Source organism: Crotalus tigris, unplaced genomic scaffold, assembly GCF_016545835.1.
Source record: "Crotalus tigris isolate CLP2741 ecotype Arizona unplaced genomic scaffold, ASM1654583v1 scf7180000017551.9496454, whole genome shotgun sequence".
NCBI classification, from domain to species: Eukaryota; Metazoa; Chordata; class Lepidosauria; order Squamata; family Viperidae; genus Crotalus; species Crotalus tigris.
The window spans coordinates 5,902,562-5,916,579 of record NW_024096469.1 but is presented as its reverse complement, the minus strand read 5'-3'; positions in this window follow the sequence as shown (position 1 = coordinate 5,916,579).

The following is a 14,018-nucleotide window of genomic DNA, read 5'->3' as shown; positions in this document are numbered from 1 at the left end:
TAACAAGGACCTCCGTACTTATATGTAATGGAAAGTGCCCGATTCCTGTGCCTTTGCACTGTTTGCTTAAGAAAAGTTCAACAGCTGGCTCCACAGCCTAAAAAAAAATTAAAAAAAAAATACAAATACCAGGCAGTCCTCTTTGACAAAAAGATCAAGGCAAGAATATTGGATTCCTCAATATGCTGTCCGTCCCACAGAAAAGAAAAATGGTTTTGTAAGTTACTGTGGAGAAATCACATGAATTTGGGGCAAGCTCTGGAACGCAATCTTCCTGAAGCCTTGCAGAGAAGAATTTTAATACAAGAGACAGCATAGTGCATGCTGGGTATTTTACTGATGCATAACATATCTCATATTTTCACTGTTTATTAAAATATTTGAAACAGCCACAGACTACTTCCATCAGAGGTGAATAACTTTTTGTCCTTCGGAAGGCCCACCTATGATTACTGCAAATTGGCAGCATTATTTCCTACTACTAAAATGAAAAACACAAGAAAATGTAATCCCTAAAAAAAAACCCTCCTTCCTGTCCTTCCCTAAAACTTGCCCTGCATATTGATGTAAGGTGGCACCAATCTCACTCACCCCCAAATGTGATAAGAGGCCTTTGGCCACCAAGAGGATAACTCTCAGCTTATGTAGAGGGCATTCCATTAAAACCCACTTGAGTATAGGAAAATGTGTAAAACTGGGGCTGAGACCACCAAATCGGATTGTAATAATGTTCTAAAGCCATGGTGGTGAACCTATGGCACGCATGCCACAGGTGGCACAGAGAGCCCTCTCTGTGGGCACGCACGCCGTTGCCCCAGTCCTAGGCCTTCAGCTGGGTTTTATAAAACCTTTTTGCATTAGGCCTCCGCCACCGTGTGCAAAAAAAAAAAAACAAGGTTCAATCAATCAGTCAATTTCAACTTCTCACAGGAAAAAAAAAGATCTCGCAAAGTTGGAATTGATTGATTGAACTTTTTAGTCCCACCCAGTCTGCCGATACCACCACAGCAAGGCCCACCCAATTGGCCACATCCGCCCAATTGGCCACATCTGCCCAATGGGCCATGCCCACCTGGCACCTGATGATACATAAGTGGGTTTTGGGTTGCAGTTTGTGCATTCGGTCTCTAAAAGGTTCTCCATCACTGTTCTAAAGTCTTAAATTGATACAAAATACTTTCATATGCAACACTAATCTTATCTTACTTTTAATTAATCTTACATCTCTTCCAAACATATGGTCTACTTTTTTGTTTATTTTTCATTACAGGTAGTCCTCAACTTATGACCTTAGTTGAGCCTGAAATTATTGTCATAAGTTATGCTGATCATTAAGTGGATGGCCGTGCCTGATTTTATGATCTTTTTTGTGGTGATTAAGTGAACATGATCACTAAGCGAGCCCTTTGTAACCAATGGGCTTCCCCCCCCCGAAACTAGAAGTAAATATGGTTTCCAGGCTGGAGAGGGGGAGGAAATGTCATAAATCGTGTTCATGTGACTGCAGGATGCTGCAAACTGCCCTAAATGCAGGCCAATTGCCAAATGCTCAAAATGCAATCACCTGGCTATCAGAACTTTGAAACTGGGTTGCTAGTAGCTCTGGGGAGGTTTGTCATAACTTCAAATGGTCACTAAATAACCAGCCATAAGTTAAGGACTAGCTGTAATTGTGTTTTAAAATATCTACTAAAACGAACAATCAGGGAGCTGGAGTACTGTACATAACAATCATATAAATCAGATTGAAACAATCAGAGCAAACAATCAGAGAAAAAAACGAGAGGCCCACTGGGCACATATTTTCCAACGTGTTCAATGGGCATCTGTAGGGAAATGCTTCCTGCAAGTACTGTATGTGTTGGATTTATTGGGGCTACAAAATCCCAGATTTTGAGGCAACATCTGAAGGGTGCTTGGTTGGAGAAGTGGAAGGGCTGCTATGGCCACTGGTATGCAGAAGCAATGTGTTGGGTGTGGAGGAGGGTTGCTCAGAAATCCTGTGACGCAGTTGTCATTCCACTGCTATTTCACTCTTAACAAGGTTATTTCAATTGTAATTTTAATAGCTTTGGGTATTGTTAATTTCACTCTCAGTTTACTCTGGGAACAATCTCTTGATCTGCATAACATCATTGCACTGCTTTTCCTCTGTGGATATGTATATTCAGACTTCACTTCTCTCTAGACGATTTACTTGGAGCTGGGAACTGTCATTTCACAAGCCTTCTCTCCTCTTATTCTGTTAATCTAGAAACTGGTATTCCACTTAGTGGACAGTAGTTTTTCTCGAGGCAATTCATCTCCATATTTTCCCCTTGCAATTTCCAGGCTATCTTATTCTACAAAGGCCCCCAAATTTGGATATGTGCATTACTCTTTCATCCAAACATGTTTATTCTCTTTCTGATTTAACCTTCTCCAGAGAATACCTTTGATGTTCATCTATGGTAGTATAACTGCATCTCCTGTCATAAAATATGGTTAGATACCATTTCAAGACAGCATTACATAAGCCATATCCTCCAAAATATGGTTCCTAAAGAGACTCCTGACCTTCTTCAACCTAGCATTCCAGAAAGCCACTATGTAAATCCATTTAAGTAGACTTGGAAGTTCCCCAGCTTGATCTCATGGAGAAGATTGGGGAAAAAGAGGATCTCTTTTTTTAAAAAAAAGAAAGAAAGAAAGGAAGGAAGGAAGGAAGGAAGGAAGGAAGGAAGGAAGGAAGGAAGGAAGGAGAGGATGAGCCACCTCATCTGTTATTTTCATTCCCTGTTCTTTTCAGAAGTAATTTTAATTTTCTATAATCCAGTTCAATACCGATTTATGCTAAGTAACAAAATGGGGAACATTATTTGCCTGTTGACTCTTTCCTAAAGATTTTGGAAGAGCCATTCCAGTATGATAAGAACCATTTTGGATCCTAGGAGACTTTCAATCACTCCCTCTAGGAATATTATCTGGCAGACACATGGTTTGAACACGTATCACAATATTCTTTTCCTTTCCCTGGATTTTAACCAATGATCCTCAGGTTTTTGAAACTGCCTTGCCTCATCAAAAAATTTTGGGGAAGCACAAAAACTTGCAACTATTTTGTTCAGCTGTGCTAATAAAACAAGTGGCTCCATATGGAATTTTTTTTCTCCTAATGGTCATTACAACAGCTATTGATTCTTTTAAGTGAAGTATCCTCCATATACCATGTACTTATCCTGTTCAGTAACTGAACTTTCCCTCTCCTTGTAGATGGATGCAGGAAGGCTAAATTTGTAGGGTCAACAGGTCAAGATATTACCCTTCCTCTTCCAGAAGCCTCTCTGAACTAGAAACTATGGTTCCATCTCCTTCTTTGTTGTGCTATTCTGTAGTTACATCATCTGCTGCCATCTATCTTCCAGAAAGATAACTTTATTGTATTCCCCACTAGCCCATTGTTGAGAGAGATAGGACTCTCCTCATATGTAGGGAATTAGACCAATCTCACAAGAGCTCAATAAAATCAAGCTTTATTTAAAAAGGAAAACAGCAAATGGAAAATTCCTTTTTAAACTGTGACAAGTAAGAGAGCAGCAAAAGAGATAATAAATATACAGATAGAGCTGTCCCAAACAAGCTTCCAAAAAGAACTTCCAGTGGAAAAAGTTATAGAATATAAGGCTTGGAGCAAATCTCTAATCATTGCAATGTGCCCCTCTAGCTCTGGCAGATCCTGTGTGTAAAAGGTCTCCTGGAAGCTTCAGAATCTAGACAGAAATGCAGTAGCTAAAATAGAGTCTTCTATAATTTAGGAACAGAGCACCTTCATGGTTGCCAGGGCCCTTCCTGGCTGCAGGAGAAAAAAAAAAAGCTTTGTGAATAGTTGCTTCTGAAGCTCATCATTGCACTGATATACTGTAGTTCCCACCCCTCAATCTCTTCTGCAGTAGATTGCAATGAGCTTTAAAAGGCAGAGGGTCTTCTGCCCTTATTATACTTTTATCCCTTCTCCCCTCTCCTTTCATTTCTCCCCCCCACCCCCATTTCTATCACTTACAACAAGGTGGGAGGCAGGAGCTTTGACTGTTGCCATTGCACCTGCTCACTTCATGAGTCCCAGAGAGTAAAGCTTCTTTAGCCCTTATTTAAGTGAATATGGGGGAGGCAGAGAGAGCTGACTGCTCTTTGTCCTTGCTTTAACTCAACCTGCTTTAGGGAACAAAAATGGAGTGTAGTTCCTTAGCCCATTGCTGAGCTCCATTCCACGGGTTGAAGTTGGCATGCATATTGCAGTTTTTTCCCATTAGGGCAGCGGTTCTCAACCTATGGGTCGCGACCCCATTTGGGGTCGATCGACCATTTCTCGGGGGTCGCCAAACAAGGCGATCCGCCATTTTCCTCCTCAGGGGGCGGCGCCGTGCATGCGCACTACGCATGCACAGCACGTTTGTGTGACGGGGGTCGCCGTCATACAAACGTTGAGAACCACTGCATTAGGGCTTTGGAGGCTGCCTCAGATAAAAGAAATTAAAAGAAAGCAGTTGTGCAAAAGCAAAACACTTCTGTGTTTTATGAGTGCTGGAGCTCTCTGCATGTGCAGTAATCACTACAATCAAGTTAATGCTAGACTTGGAGATTAGTTCATAGAGGAGTAGAACCTTAATTTCTTCCAAATTATTTTTGCCACACTGTTTATATTTGCCTTCCAAATTTGGAAACCTACAGAAATGCCAGGCCACAATCTGGAACTATAATTCAACACACCTGGAGGACCCAAGTTAAAGAAAGCCGATTAGTTGACAAAACACTCCACATATTTTTAGGACCATATTTTTATTCTCAAGCAGCTCCTGCCTTCTTCTCTCATTATGAAGTGCATTGTTTTATTCTTTCAGCTTAATCCAGTGGAAGGACTCAATAGCCTCAAAGTTTGGGTTACCCTCAAATTTCAAACTTCCAATAATTTTTCAGGCCTTCTCTAAACACACAGCAATTACTCTTCCATTGCTGCAGATAGAATAAATATATCAAGCTGTTCCATTGTTTAAGGGTATAAGACTCTAGTCCAGTGGTTCTCAACCTGTGGGTCAGGACCCCATTTGGGGTCGAACGACCATTTCACGGGGGTCGCCAAACAACACAGTCCGCCATTTTTTTCCCCTTTTCCTTAGCTGTGCTACTCCCTTTTATTCTATTGGCTTTTGAAAGCCAATAGAATAGACTCTCTTGAATAGAGTCTAATTCTATTGGCTTTCAAAAGCCAATAGGAATTGTCCAGGCTGTCTCTGCCCTGCTGAGCCCGCCAAAAGTCCCATTCTGCAAACGGTGCTGCACCAGTTGAGTAGTCCTCGACTTACGACCGGTTGAGTAGTCCTCGACCTACGACCGGTTGGGGTCACGGCATTAAAAAGGTTGAGAACCACTGCTCTAGTCTTTATCTTACATGACAAGATGTCCTGGGAAGGCTTGGCTGATGATTTAGGGTAATGTTCCACAGCTGTATTGTGAACTGATCTTTTGTAGCTACAAATGAGCTGGTGTCAAGAGGACACACAAGTACAATCTCATCTGTGCCCTAGATTATTTGTGGCTTTGAATCAGACATGCTCTTCCAGCCACTGTTCCCTTCATTAAAATGTGAACAATGGTGACCTACATCTCAGGTTCTTAAGTGCTTGAAAATTCTGGAGTACTGTAGAAAGTCTTTTGTCATCATTCAAGTCTAACAAGACCCAAGCACTTGGTTAACTCTTTTTCTTAATGCCATCTCTGATCAATGCTTCTTTTATTCTCCCCTTTCTGTGTGTTCAGCAAGTTGAAATGAGAGAAAAAATACCTCTGAATCATTAGCACCCCAAGAGGCTACAAACCCTTCTGCTCAATAATATCTGGATTTGTAGTCTGGAAAGCAGAATCTTCTTTTACGAAAAAAATTTCTCTTTGCTGGACTACAGGAAGGTAAAATGTGACAAGACATCTGGATAAAAACCTTAAGCCAGTGATGGCGAACCTTTTAGAGACCGAGTGCCCAAACTGCAACCCAAAACCCACTTATGCATCATCGGGTGCCGGGTAGGTGTGGCCCATTGGGTGGGTGTAGCCCATTGGGTGGGTGTGGCCCATTGGGTGGGCGTGGCTGCGGTGGTAACGGCAGACTGGGTGGGACTAAAAAGTTCACTCAATCAATTCCAACTTTGCAAGATTTTTTTTTTCCCGGAGAAGTTGAACTTGACTGATTGATTGAACTTTTTTTTTTTTTTTTGTACACGACGGCAGAGGCCTAAAGCGAAAAGGTTTTATAAAACCCAGCTGAAGGCTTAGGACTGGGGTGACGGCGCGCATGCCCACAGAGAGGGCTCTGAGTGCCGCCTCTGGCACCTGTGCCATAGGTTCAGCACCATTGCCCTAAGCAATATTTGACACTCTTGGCAAAGAAAAAAATATTTGCATCATGATAAACAGGAAGCCAGGAGCAATTTGCAGTATAGCCAAGCGTCCTTCTGAGATTGCCTCGGCTGAAAGAAAAATCAGCACCCATCAGGGGAAAAAAAACTTCTTTCTCTGATGCCAAGCTGAAAGAGCTGCAAAATAGACTTCACTTAGCACCTTCTTGAAATGAGAATTGGCAGGGCTATTACTCAATTAGAGTTCTCACTCAAGGCACAAATGACCAGACTCTAATTATCCTACTTCAGACACATTTCGCAAAAACCTAGCTTTCTGGAAAAAGCTCTGAGGCTGGGAAAGGTGGAAGAAAAGAGAAGAAGAGGACAACCAACAGCCAGGTGGATGGACTCAGTTTTACAATTGTGTAAGTGCACCTTTGGAAAATGTGAAGGACCAGGTTAGGGACAAATCATCATGGAAAAAAAAGCAATCTATGTGGTTACTAAGAGGCAACACTGAACTTTTGGCACATAAGCAATCACCACTGTTACAGAAGGAACAGGGGAAACAGTAAGGACATAAAAATGGCTCCTTGACTTTATTTATCTTGATATGATGGTCAGGATGACAGATATCCTAACCCGGATAGAGAGCACCTGAGTTATGTGGAGGTCTTCACTGTTAATTTTGAGAATAATTTCCAGGGACCATAAGTGTTACAAGAACAACATACCTTATTGCAATTTATATTAAGGCACAAGAATAGAATAACAGAATTAGAAGAGACCTTGGAGGTTTTCTAGTTTAACCCTCTAGTCAACCAGGAAACCTCCATACCATTTCAGACAAATGGTTGTCCAATCTCTTCTTCTACACATTAGAAAATCTGTAATGAATTCAGCTTGGAAATCTGGCTCATGAAAATATAGATGAAATGGAAATAACCTCTAACATCAACCAGAAAGATTTTCCTCCCTTGTTTATTTTTTCGTCACCAACAACAATGTGCTGAAAAAGTTGTAATAAACTTGAAAGCTTGTAACTAAAACTATGATTTGCTCCACAGAGGTAACAGTGTGTTTTGTATTGTTGCTGTTTTCCTCATGATCATCATGGTAACAAATATGTTTTAAGAAAAAGGAAATGGAACCTTAGGTTTATAGTTGTGTTTAACTCCAGGAAGATGCTCAGAAAAATGTTGAAGTGGAAAGATAGTAACAGAAGATAGTATTGCAGCTGAAAGTTGTAAATTCAGTTTTAAGCATGAAGTTGTTCTTGTTTACATCCTTATCCCATTGGTGGAAAAAGAAAGAGATTCTTTGTTTTTAGGATCAAAGGGCTGCCCCTCCCCTCTTGAAATTTTAAAGGGAAGGGAACAATCAAACTAGCAAGCAATTAAAAGACTTGAGTCTCAAGAGTGACTTGGATTGCCATGTGCATGAGATGATTGGTGCTATTGAAAGGTGGCTAATTTCAGCTGCACAAACTGTAATGTCACAGTCTTAATTTAACTTCAGCTGAATTTAACAGGACATATTTCCGACTGTCCACATATAGTTTTCTCTATATGTAGAGTTTTCTCTATTAATATAGTTTTACTTTTGATGGCATTTGAATTTTCCATCTAGCCACTTCCATGGGAAGACTTGGCATTGATTCAATAGCAGGTCTGAACTTTGCTGACCCCACAATATTGCCTGAATTCAGAAGCTGAGCTGTGTGTAATCTAAATCACATCAAAGCAATTTTTCTTTATGCAGCAATGATGGCCTGCAAAACTTGTGAACTGTCCATTTTCTCTTTGGAGGGATCTCCTGTCTTACCCATCTTTTCTTCTAACTTTCAGCCATTCTAACAGGTTATCTGTTATGTCCTGAGCCTGTGAAGGCAGGCTCGGGGCATTGCAACAGTCCTGGGCAGGTGCAAGCTGCCCGGGACCAGACTGGCTGTCGCCAGCACTCGCGCGCATGCGCAAAGTGCAGGCGTGCCAAATGTTACAGTTGGCCTGGGGATCGCCTATAAAAGGGACAGGGAGACTTGGGCGTTGTCGGCGTCTTGTAACCAGTATGTTGAACAGAAATAAAGAGGTTCCTGAGAACTACAACTGCTTCTCGCGTCATTGCCATTTCGCTGAGGACTTAACACTGGCAATGAAGGTGGGATGCCTTACAACGACTGCAGACAAGTTGTAAGCTTACCCTAGAGTCCTGAGCAGTAGGAAACGGCGTTAAACTCAGCAGCTGCCCGCCAATTCAGCGAACATTGGGGGTAAGCTGGCTGATAGACCCTTCCTGTACTACAAAAATGGCAAAAGTTGGAAGACTTTCAGAATTCGACGTCTCGCATCTGGAAAGATGGGAGTCCTACGTAGCCAGGGTAGAAAACTATCTTAAAGTCAATCAAGTAAGAGAAGATAGTTTAAAAGCCGCCACCCTGCTGTGCGTTTGTGGTCAAGACGCATTCGAGATCGCTGAAAACATAGCAGCACCTGCACCTCTAGAATCTGTTAACTACACAGATCTCAAAAAACTACTAAAGGAACCCTTCCAGCCCAAGTTGTCCGTCATTGCTTGGCGCCACACCTTCGAACAGAGGGATCAGCGGCCCGGAGAATCAGCCAAAGAGTACATTGCTGTGCTGAGAAAAGCCGCTAAACACTGCGAGTTCAAAGATCTAGAAGAACGGTTGAGAGACAGATTTGTATGCGGACTGAGACATAGAGAATTGCAGCAGAGAGTTTTCGCTAAAGAAGACTTATCATTCCAAGATGCCTTGAGAGAGGTTACTGTAGAAGAGGCAGCAGGTGGCGCCATCAAGAACATGAGGCCGATCAGAAGTACTCCAGAAGCTGTGTCTGTGCACCAGGAAGGAGTCCAAAGGAACCCAGAGGAGGATCCTGACGATGAAGTAGACTGTCTCTACCCCACAAAAGAAGGGAAGCAGAAGGAAAGCTCTTCAGCTGTTCCCAAGTGCCTCAGTTGTGGAAGTCGTCACAAGAGGACCGACTGCAGATTTCGCTCCGCTATCTGTAGAGCATGCAGAAAACAGGGCCACATTGCAGCTGTGTGTCTGGGCTGTCAGAAGGTACAACCTCGAGAAGAATTGCGCCTGAAAGGTACCAGGGTCCCCAGCCAAAACAGGGTGGGTTTCTGTGCTTCGCGAAGAAGCATTTATAGGACAGGCACACACAAGCCCATTAAGAAAAAGCTGTCACTTAAAGTGAAGTTACAAGGGGTTCCATTGGCTATGGAACTGGATACGGGGTCTGCACTTTCAATCATTTCCATGCACACGTTCAAGAAGATTTGTTCTGGCAGCGGATTTCAGGCCAAACTGAGGCCTTCCGACATTGTGTTAACAGACTTTCAAAACTCCAGAGTGTGTGTTAAGGGGGAGGCCACCCTTAACGTGCAGTACAAGGATTTTGAAGGTCCATTAGATGTAATAGTAGTAGGGGGTGAGCGAACGAGTCTCATAGGACTCGATTGGTTTGAGGCCTTGGGAATACACGTCACAGGGCTCAATAGCTTGCAAACAGTAGACCTACAGGAAGTCTGCAAAGAATTTGCAGATGTTTTCAGCCCACAGCTGGGCACGTACAAAGGACCCCCTGTGTCATTAAAACTAGACCCCACTGTCACCCCTATTAGAATTAAAGCAAGAAGGGTTCCTTTTGCTTTGAAAGGTAAAATTGACACCGAATTGGACAAATTGATTCAGCAAGGAGTCTTAGAACCTGTCGACTCCAGTCCTTGGGAGACCCCCATTGTCACGCCTCTTAAGGCAAATGGGGACATTCGCATCTGTGCAGATTACAAATGCACTCTGAATAAGGCATTGCAGCAACATGCCTATCCTGTCCCCGTGGTCAGTCATATTCTGGCCTCCCTCAAGGGGGGGCGTGTTTTTGCAAAGCTTGACCTAGCTCAGGCGTATCAACAGTTGCCTGTTGATGATGCTGCTGCTGTAGCTCAAACCATTGTGACCCACAGGGGGGCATTCAAGGTAAAGAGGTTACAATTTGGAGTAAATGTTGCTCCTGGAATTTTCCAAAGCATAATGGAAAACACACTACGGGGTATACCAGTGGTTTGCCCCTATTTTGATGATGTCTTAATTGCTGGAGACTCCACACACAACTTAGCTGAGAGATTAAGGGCTGTCCTGCTGAGGTTCAGGGAAACGGGCCTCAAACTCAAGAAGGACAAATGTAAAATTCGGGTGCCTTCTACAGATTTTCTGGGATTCAAAATTGATGCTACTGGGATTCACCCTGCTGAGTCCAAATTAAAAGCTATTATGCATGCTCCTAGGCCAAAGTCCAAGGCCGAACTACAGGCCTTCCTGGGCCTTTTGAACTTTTACAACTCCTTCCTTCCAAACAAGGCTAGTGTAGCTGAACCTCTCCATAGGCTCCTGGACAAACAGGCAGTGTGGCAGTGGTCACAAAAACATGAAGCAAGTTTCAATGAGGTTAAGGCCTTACTCACTTCTAACAGTGTGCTTGCACATTTCAATGAATCTCTTCCTGTGTGCATCGCTTGTGATGCTTCTCCTTATGGGGTGGGAGCCGTACTAAGCCACCTCAGACCAGATGGAACTCAGGTTCCTGTTGCATATTACTCCAGGACCTTGTCTTCTGCAGAGCGGAATTATGCTCAAATTGACAGGGAGGCTTTAGCTGTTGTTGCTGGAATCAAAAAGTTCCATGATTTCCTATATGGCAGGCATTTCACGGTCTTCACTGACCATAAGCCTTTGTTGAGGCTGTTTACCACACATAAACAAACCCCCCAAATCATCTCCCCCAGAATGCTGAGATGGTCTATCTTTCTGTCTGCCTATGATTTTTCTTTACTTCACAAACCTGGGAAAGAAATGGGCCATGCTGATGGCCTCAGTAGATTACCCCTGCCAGTAGTAGAGGCTGACCCTGCACCAACAATCAATATCCTCTCAATTCAAGCCTTGCCTGAGTCCCCTTTAGATGCCAGGGATGTGGCTGCTGAATCAGCCACAGATCTCACACTTTCTCGTGTCCTATCTTGGGTTTTATCTGGATGGCCAGAGAGCTGTCCAGGCACTGAGTTTCAGAGTTTCTGGTCCAAAAGGAACGAGTTATCCACTTTCCAGGGTTGTCTGCTTTGGGGGAGCAGAGTTGTCATTCCTACCTCAATGAGGACTAGGGTCTTAGGTTCCCTCCACGAGGGTCATCCTGGCATTGTACGTATGAAGGCGCATGCGTGCAGCCATTTGTGGTGGCCTGGGTTAGACAGAGACATTGAAGCTAAGGTGCATGCATGCCACCTTTGTCAATGCTCACACCCAGAAATGCCCCAGGCTCCTGTGCATAGATGGGAGGAAACACAGTCTCCATGGTCTAGGGTGCACATTGATTACGCTGGGCCCTTTCAGGGTCAATTCTTCTTGGTCCTGGTTGATAGCCATTCGAAATGGCTTGAGGTTGTACCTGTCTCTTCCACCACCACTGCAAAGACTATTCAAGTACTGAGGGGGATTTTTGCTGCACATGGGCTTCCTGATGTTTTAGTGTCTGACAATGGCCCTCAATTCACTTCCTCTGAATTCCAAGCTTTCTTACAGGCCAACATGATTCGTCATGCCACCTCTGCACCCTTCCACCCTTCCACCAACGGTATGGCTGAACGCATGGTTCGCATCACCAAGGATGCTTTGAAGAAACTAACCTATGGAGACTGGCATCACAGGTTGGCTGACTTCCTCCTTTCTTATCACACTACACCTTCCACTTCTACTGGGAGGAGCCCAGCTGAACTTCGTTGGGGGCGCAAACTGACTACCAAGCTTGACCGGTTGCACCCGGACAGACTACCTTCTACAATCACACACCCAAGGGCACCTAGACAACTGCTAGTGGGTGCCCCGGTTTGGACTCGTAACTACGGGCCTGGTCATTTATGGGTCCCTGCCACGGTGTCCAGGGTCACAGGTCCTTTGTCCTATGAGGTTTCCCTGGACGACGGTCATGTCCTGCGACGACACATCGATCAGCTACGCACAAGATGGGACCTTCCCACTGAGACTCCTGGTTCTTTTCCAGGGGGGAGGGGGACCCCTATGGGCAAAGGGAAGGGTGTGGGCTGCAGCCTATCATTAACGAGGGAACCACAGACAGCTCACTCCAAAATTCCGCGAGTGCTCCAAACAGGAATTCATGGAGTCCAACTAGAACTCAGGCACCAGTGCCTACTCCAGCCAGGGAGTCACCCCGGGGGCATAATCACTACACACCAGCATCATACAGTACTCCAGTCAGGGAGGATATCCGGCAGCATCCAAACAACCCAAACCCTGCAAGAGAGCTGGCACACATTCCGTCTAGTTGGCCCAATACTGCCACTGCTCCTAGAAGGGGGCAAGCACATATGGTTCCTCGACCATAGGGAGGTGGTCGAGGAACCGAATCCCGACTACAACACCTCTGGCATCACTCAGGGGACAACTGAGTTTTGGGACAGTACTGAAACCCTAGTAAGCCCGGTTACAGAATGGGAACATGAGGGAAGACAGCCTCTTGATAGGTCTAGGACAGACCTGGGAGGTTCTACAGAGTTGCCCAACAGTGGCAGTCACTTAGGAGGGCCAGAGAGCCTGCAACCAGGCAGGACAATCAGGTCAAACAGAGAAAGAAGCCCTGGCCTGACGAGCCCGGTGGGCAAGCAAGCAGGCCAGGCATTGGAGCACAGTCCTTGGGAATCACCAGGGCCAAGCAAGGGGAACAAGCATACAGCACCCCTCAGTCAAGGGGTACTTGGAAGGTACCCAGAAATCAGGAGGTCACAGAGAGCTAAAAGATCTCCTAAGTATTTAGAAGATTTTGTAACCCTACTGGCAAAACAGAGTTAACAGAGAGTATTCCTGTACATGTAGAAAAAAATGGAACACTGGGAACAATAGAAGCAAAAGAGATAACTGGTACGAAAGCTAGTATGGGTATCACACTCGTATTGGGTTGCATATTATTATTTGTATGATTATAGTCTTAGCCGGGGGGAAGGGGTGTTATGTCCTGAGCCTGTGAAGGCAGGCTCGGGGCATTGCAATGGTCCTAGGCAGGTGCAAGCTGCCCGGGACCAGATTGGCTGTCGCCAGCACTTGCGCGCATGCGCAAAGTGCAGGCGTGCCAAATGTTACAGTTTGGCCTGGGGATCGCCTATAAAAGGGGCAGGGAGACTTGGGCGTTGTCGGCGTCTTTTAACCAGTATGTTGAACAGAAATAAAGAGGTTCCTGAGAACTACAACTGCTTCTCGCGTCATTGCCATTTCACTGAGGACTTAACATTATCTAAGAGGAATGCTAGTTTGGTTTAACAGTAATAAAATTCGCAAGAGTCCATCCTCCTTCCACATGCTTTCCACAAGGACCTATGTACAGTATAAGTTTAGTACACGTTTGCTTCTATTTTTTATTTCCACCCCCCTTTTGTGTGGTGTGTAGTATGGGACATGAGGAGATATTGTTCACTGCAGTGCAGAGAACAGTCTGTGGAACTTTCTTTGCAAGAAATTTATGGTTTCTGCAATGTGTTTGGTTTAGAACAGGGATAGGCAACCTCGGCTCTTTTATGACTCATGGATTTCAACTACCAGAATTCCTGAGTTAGCTA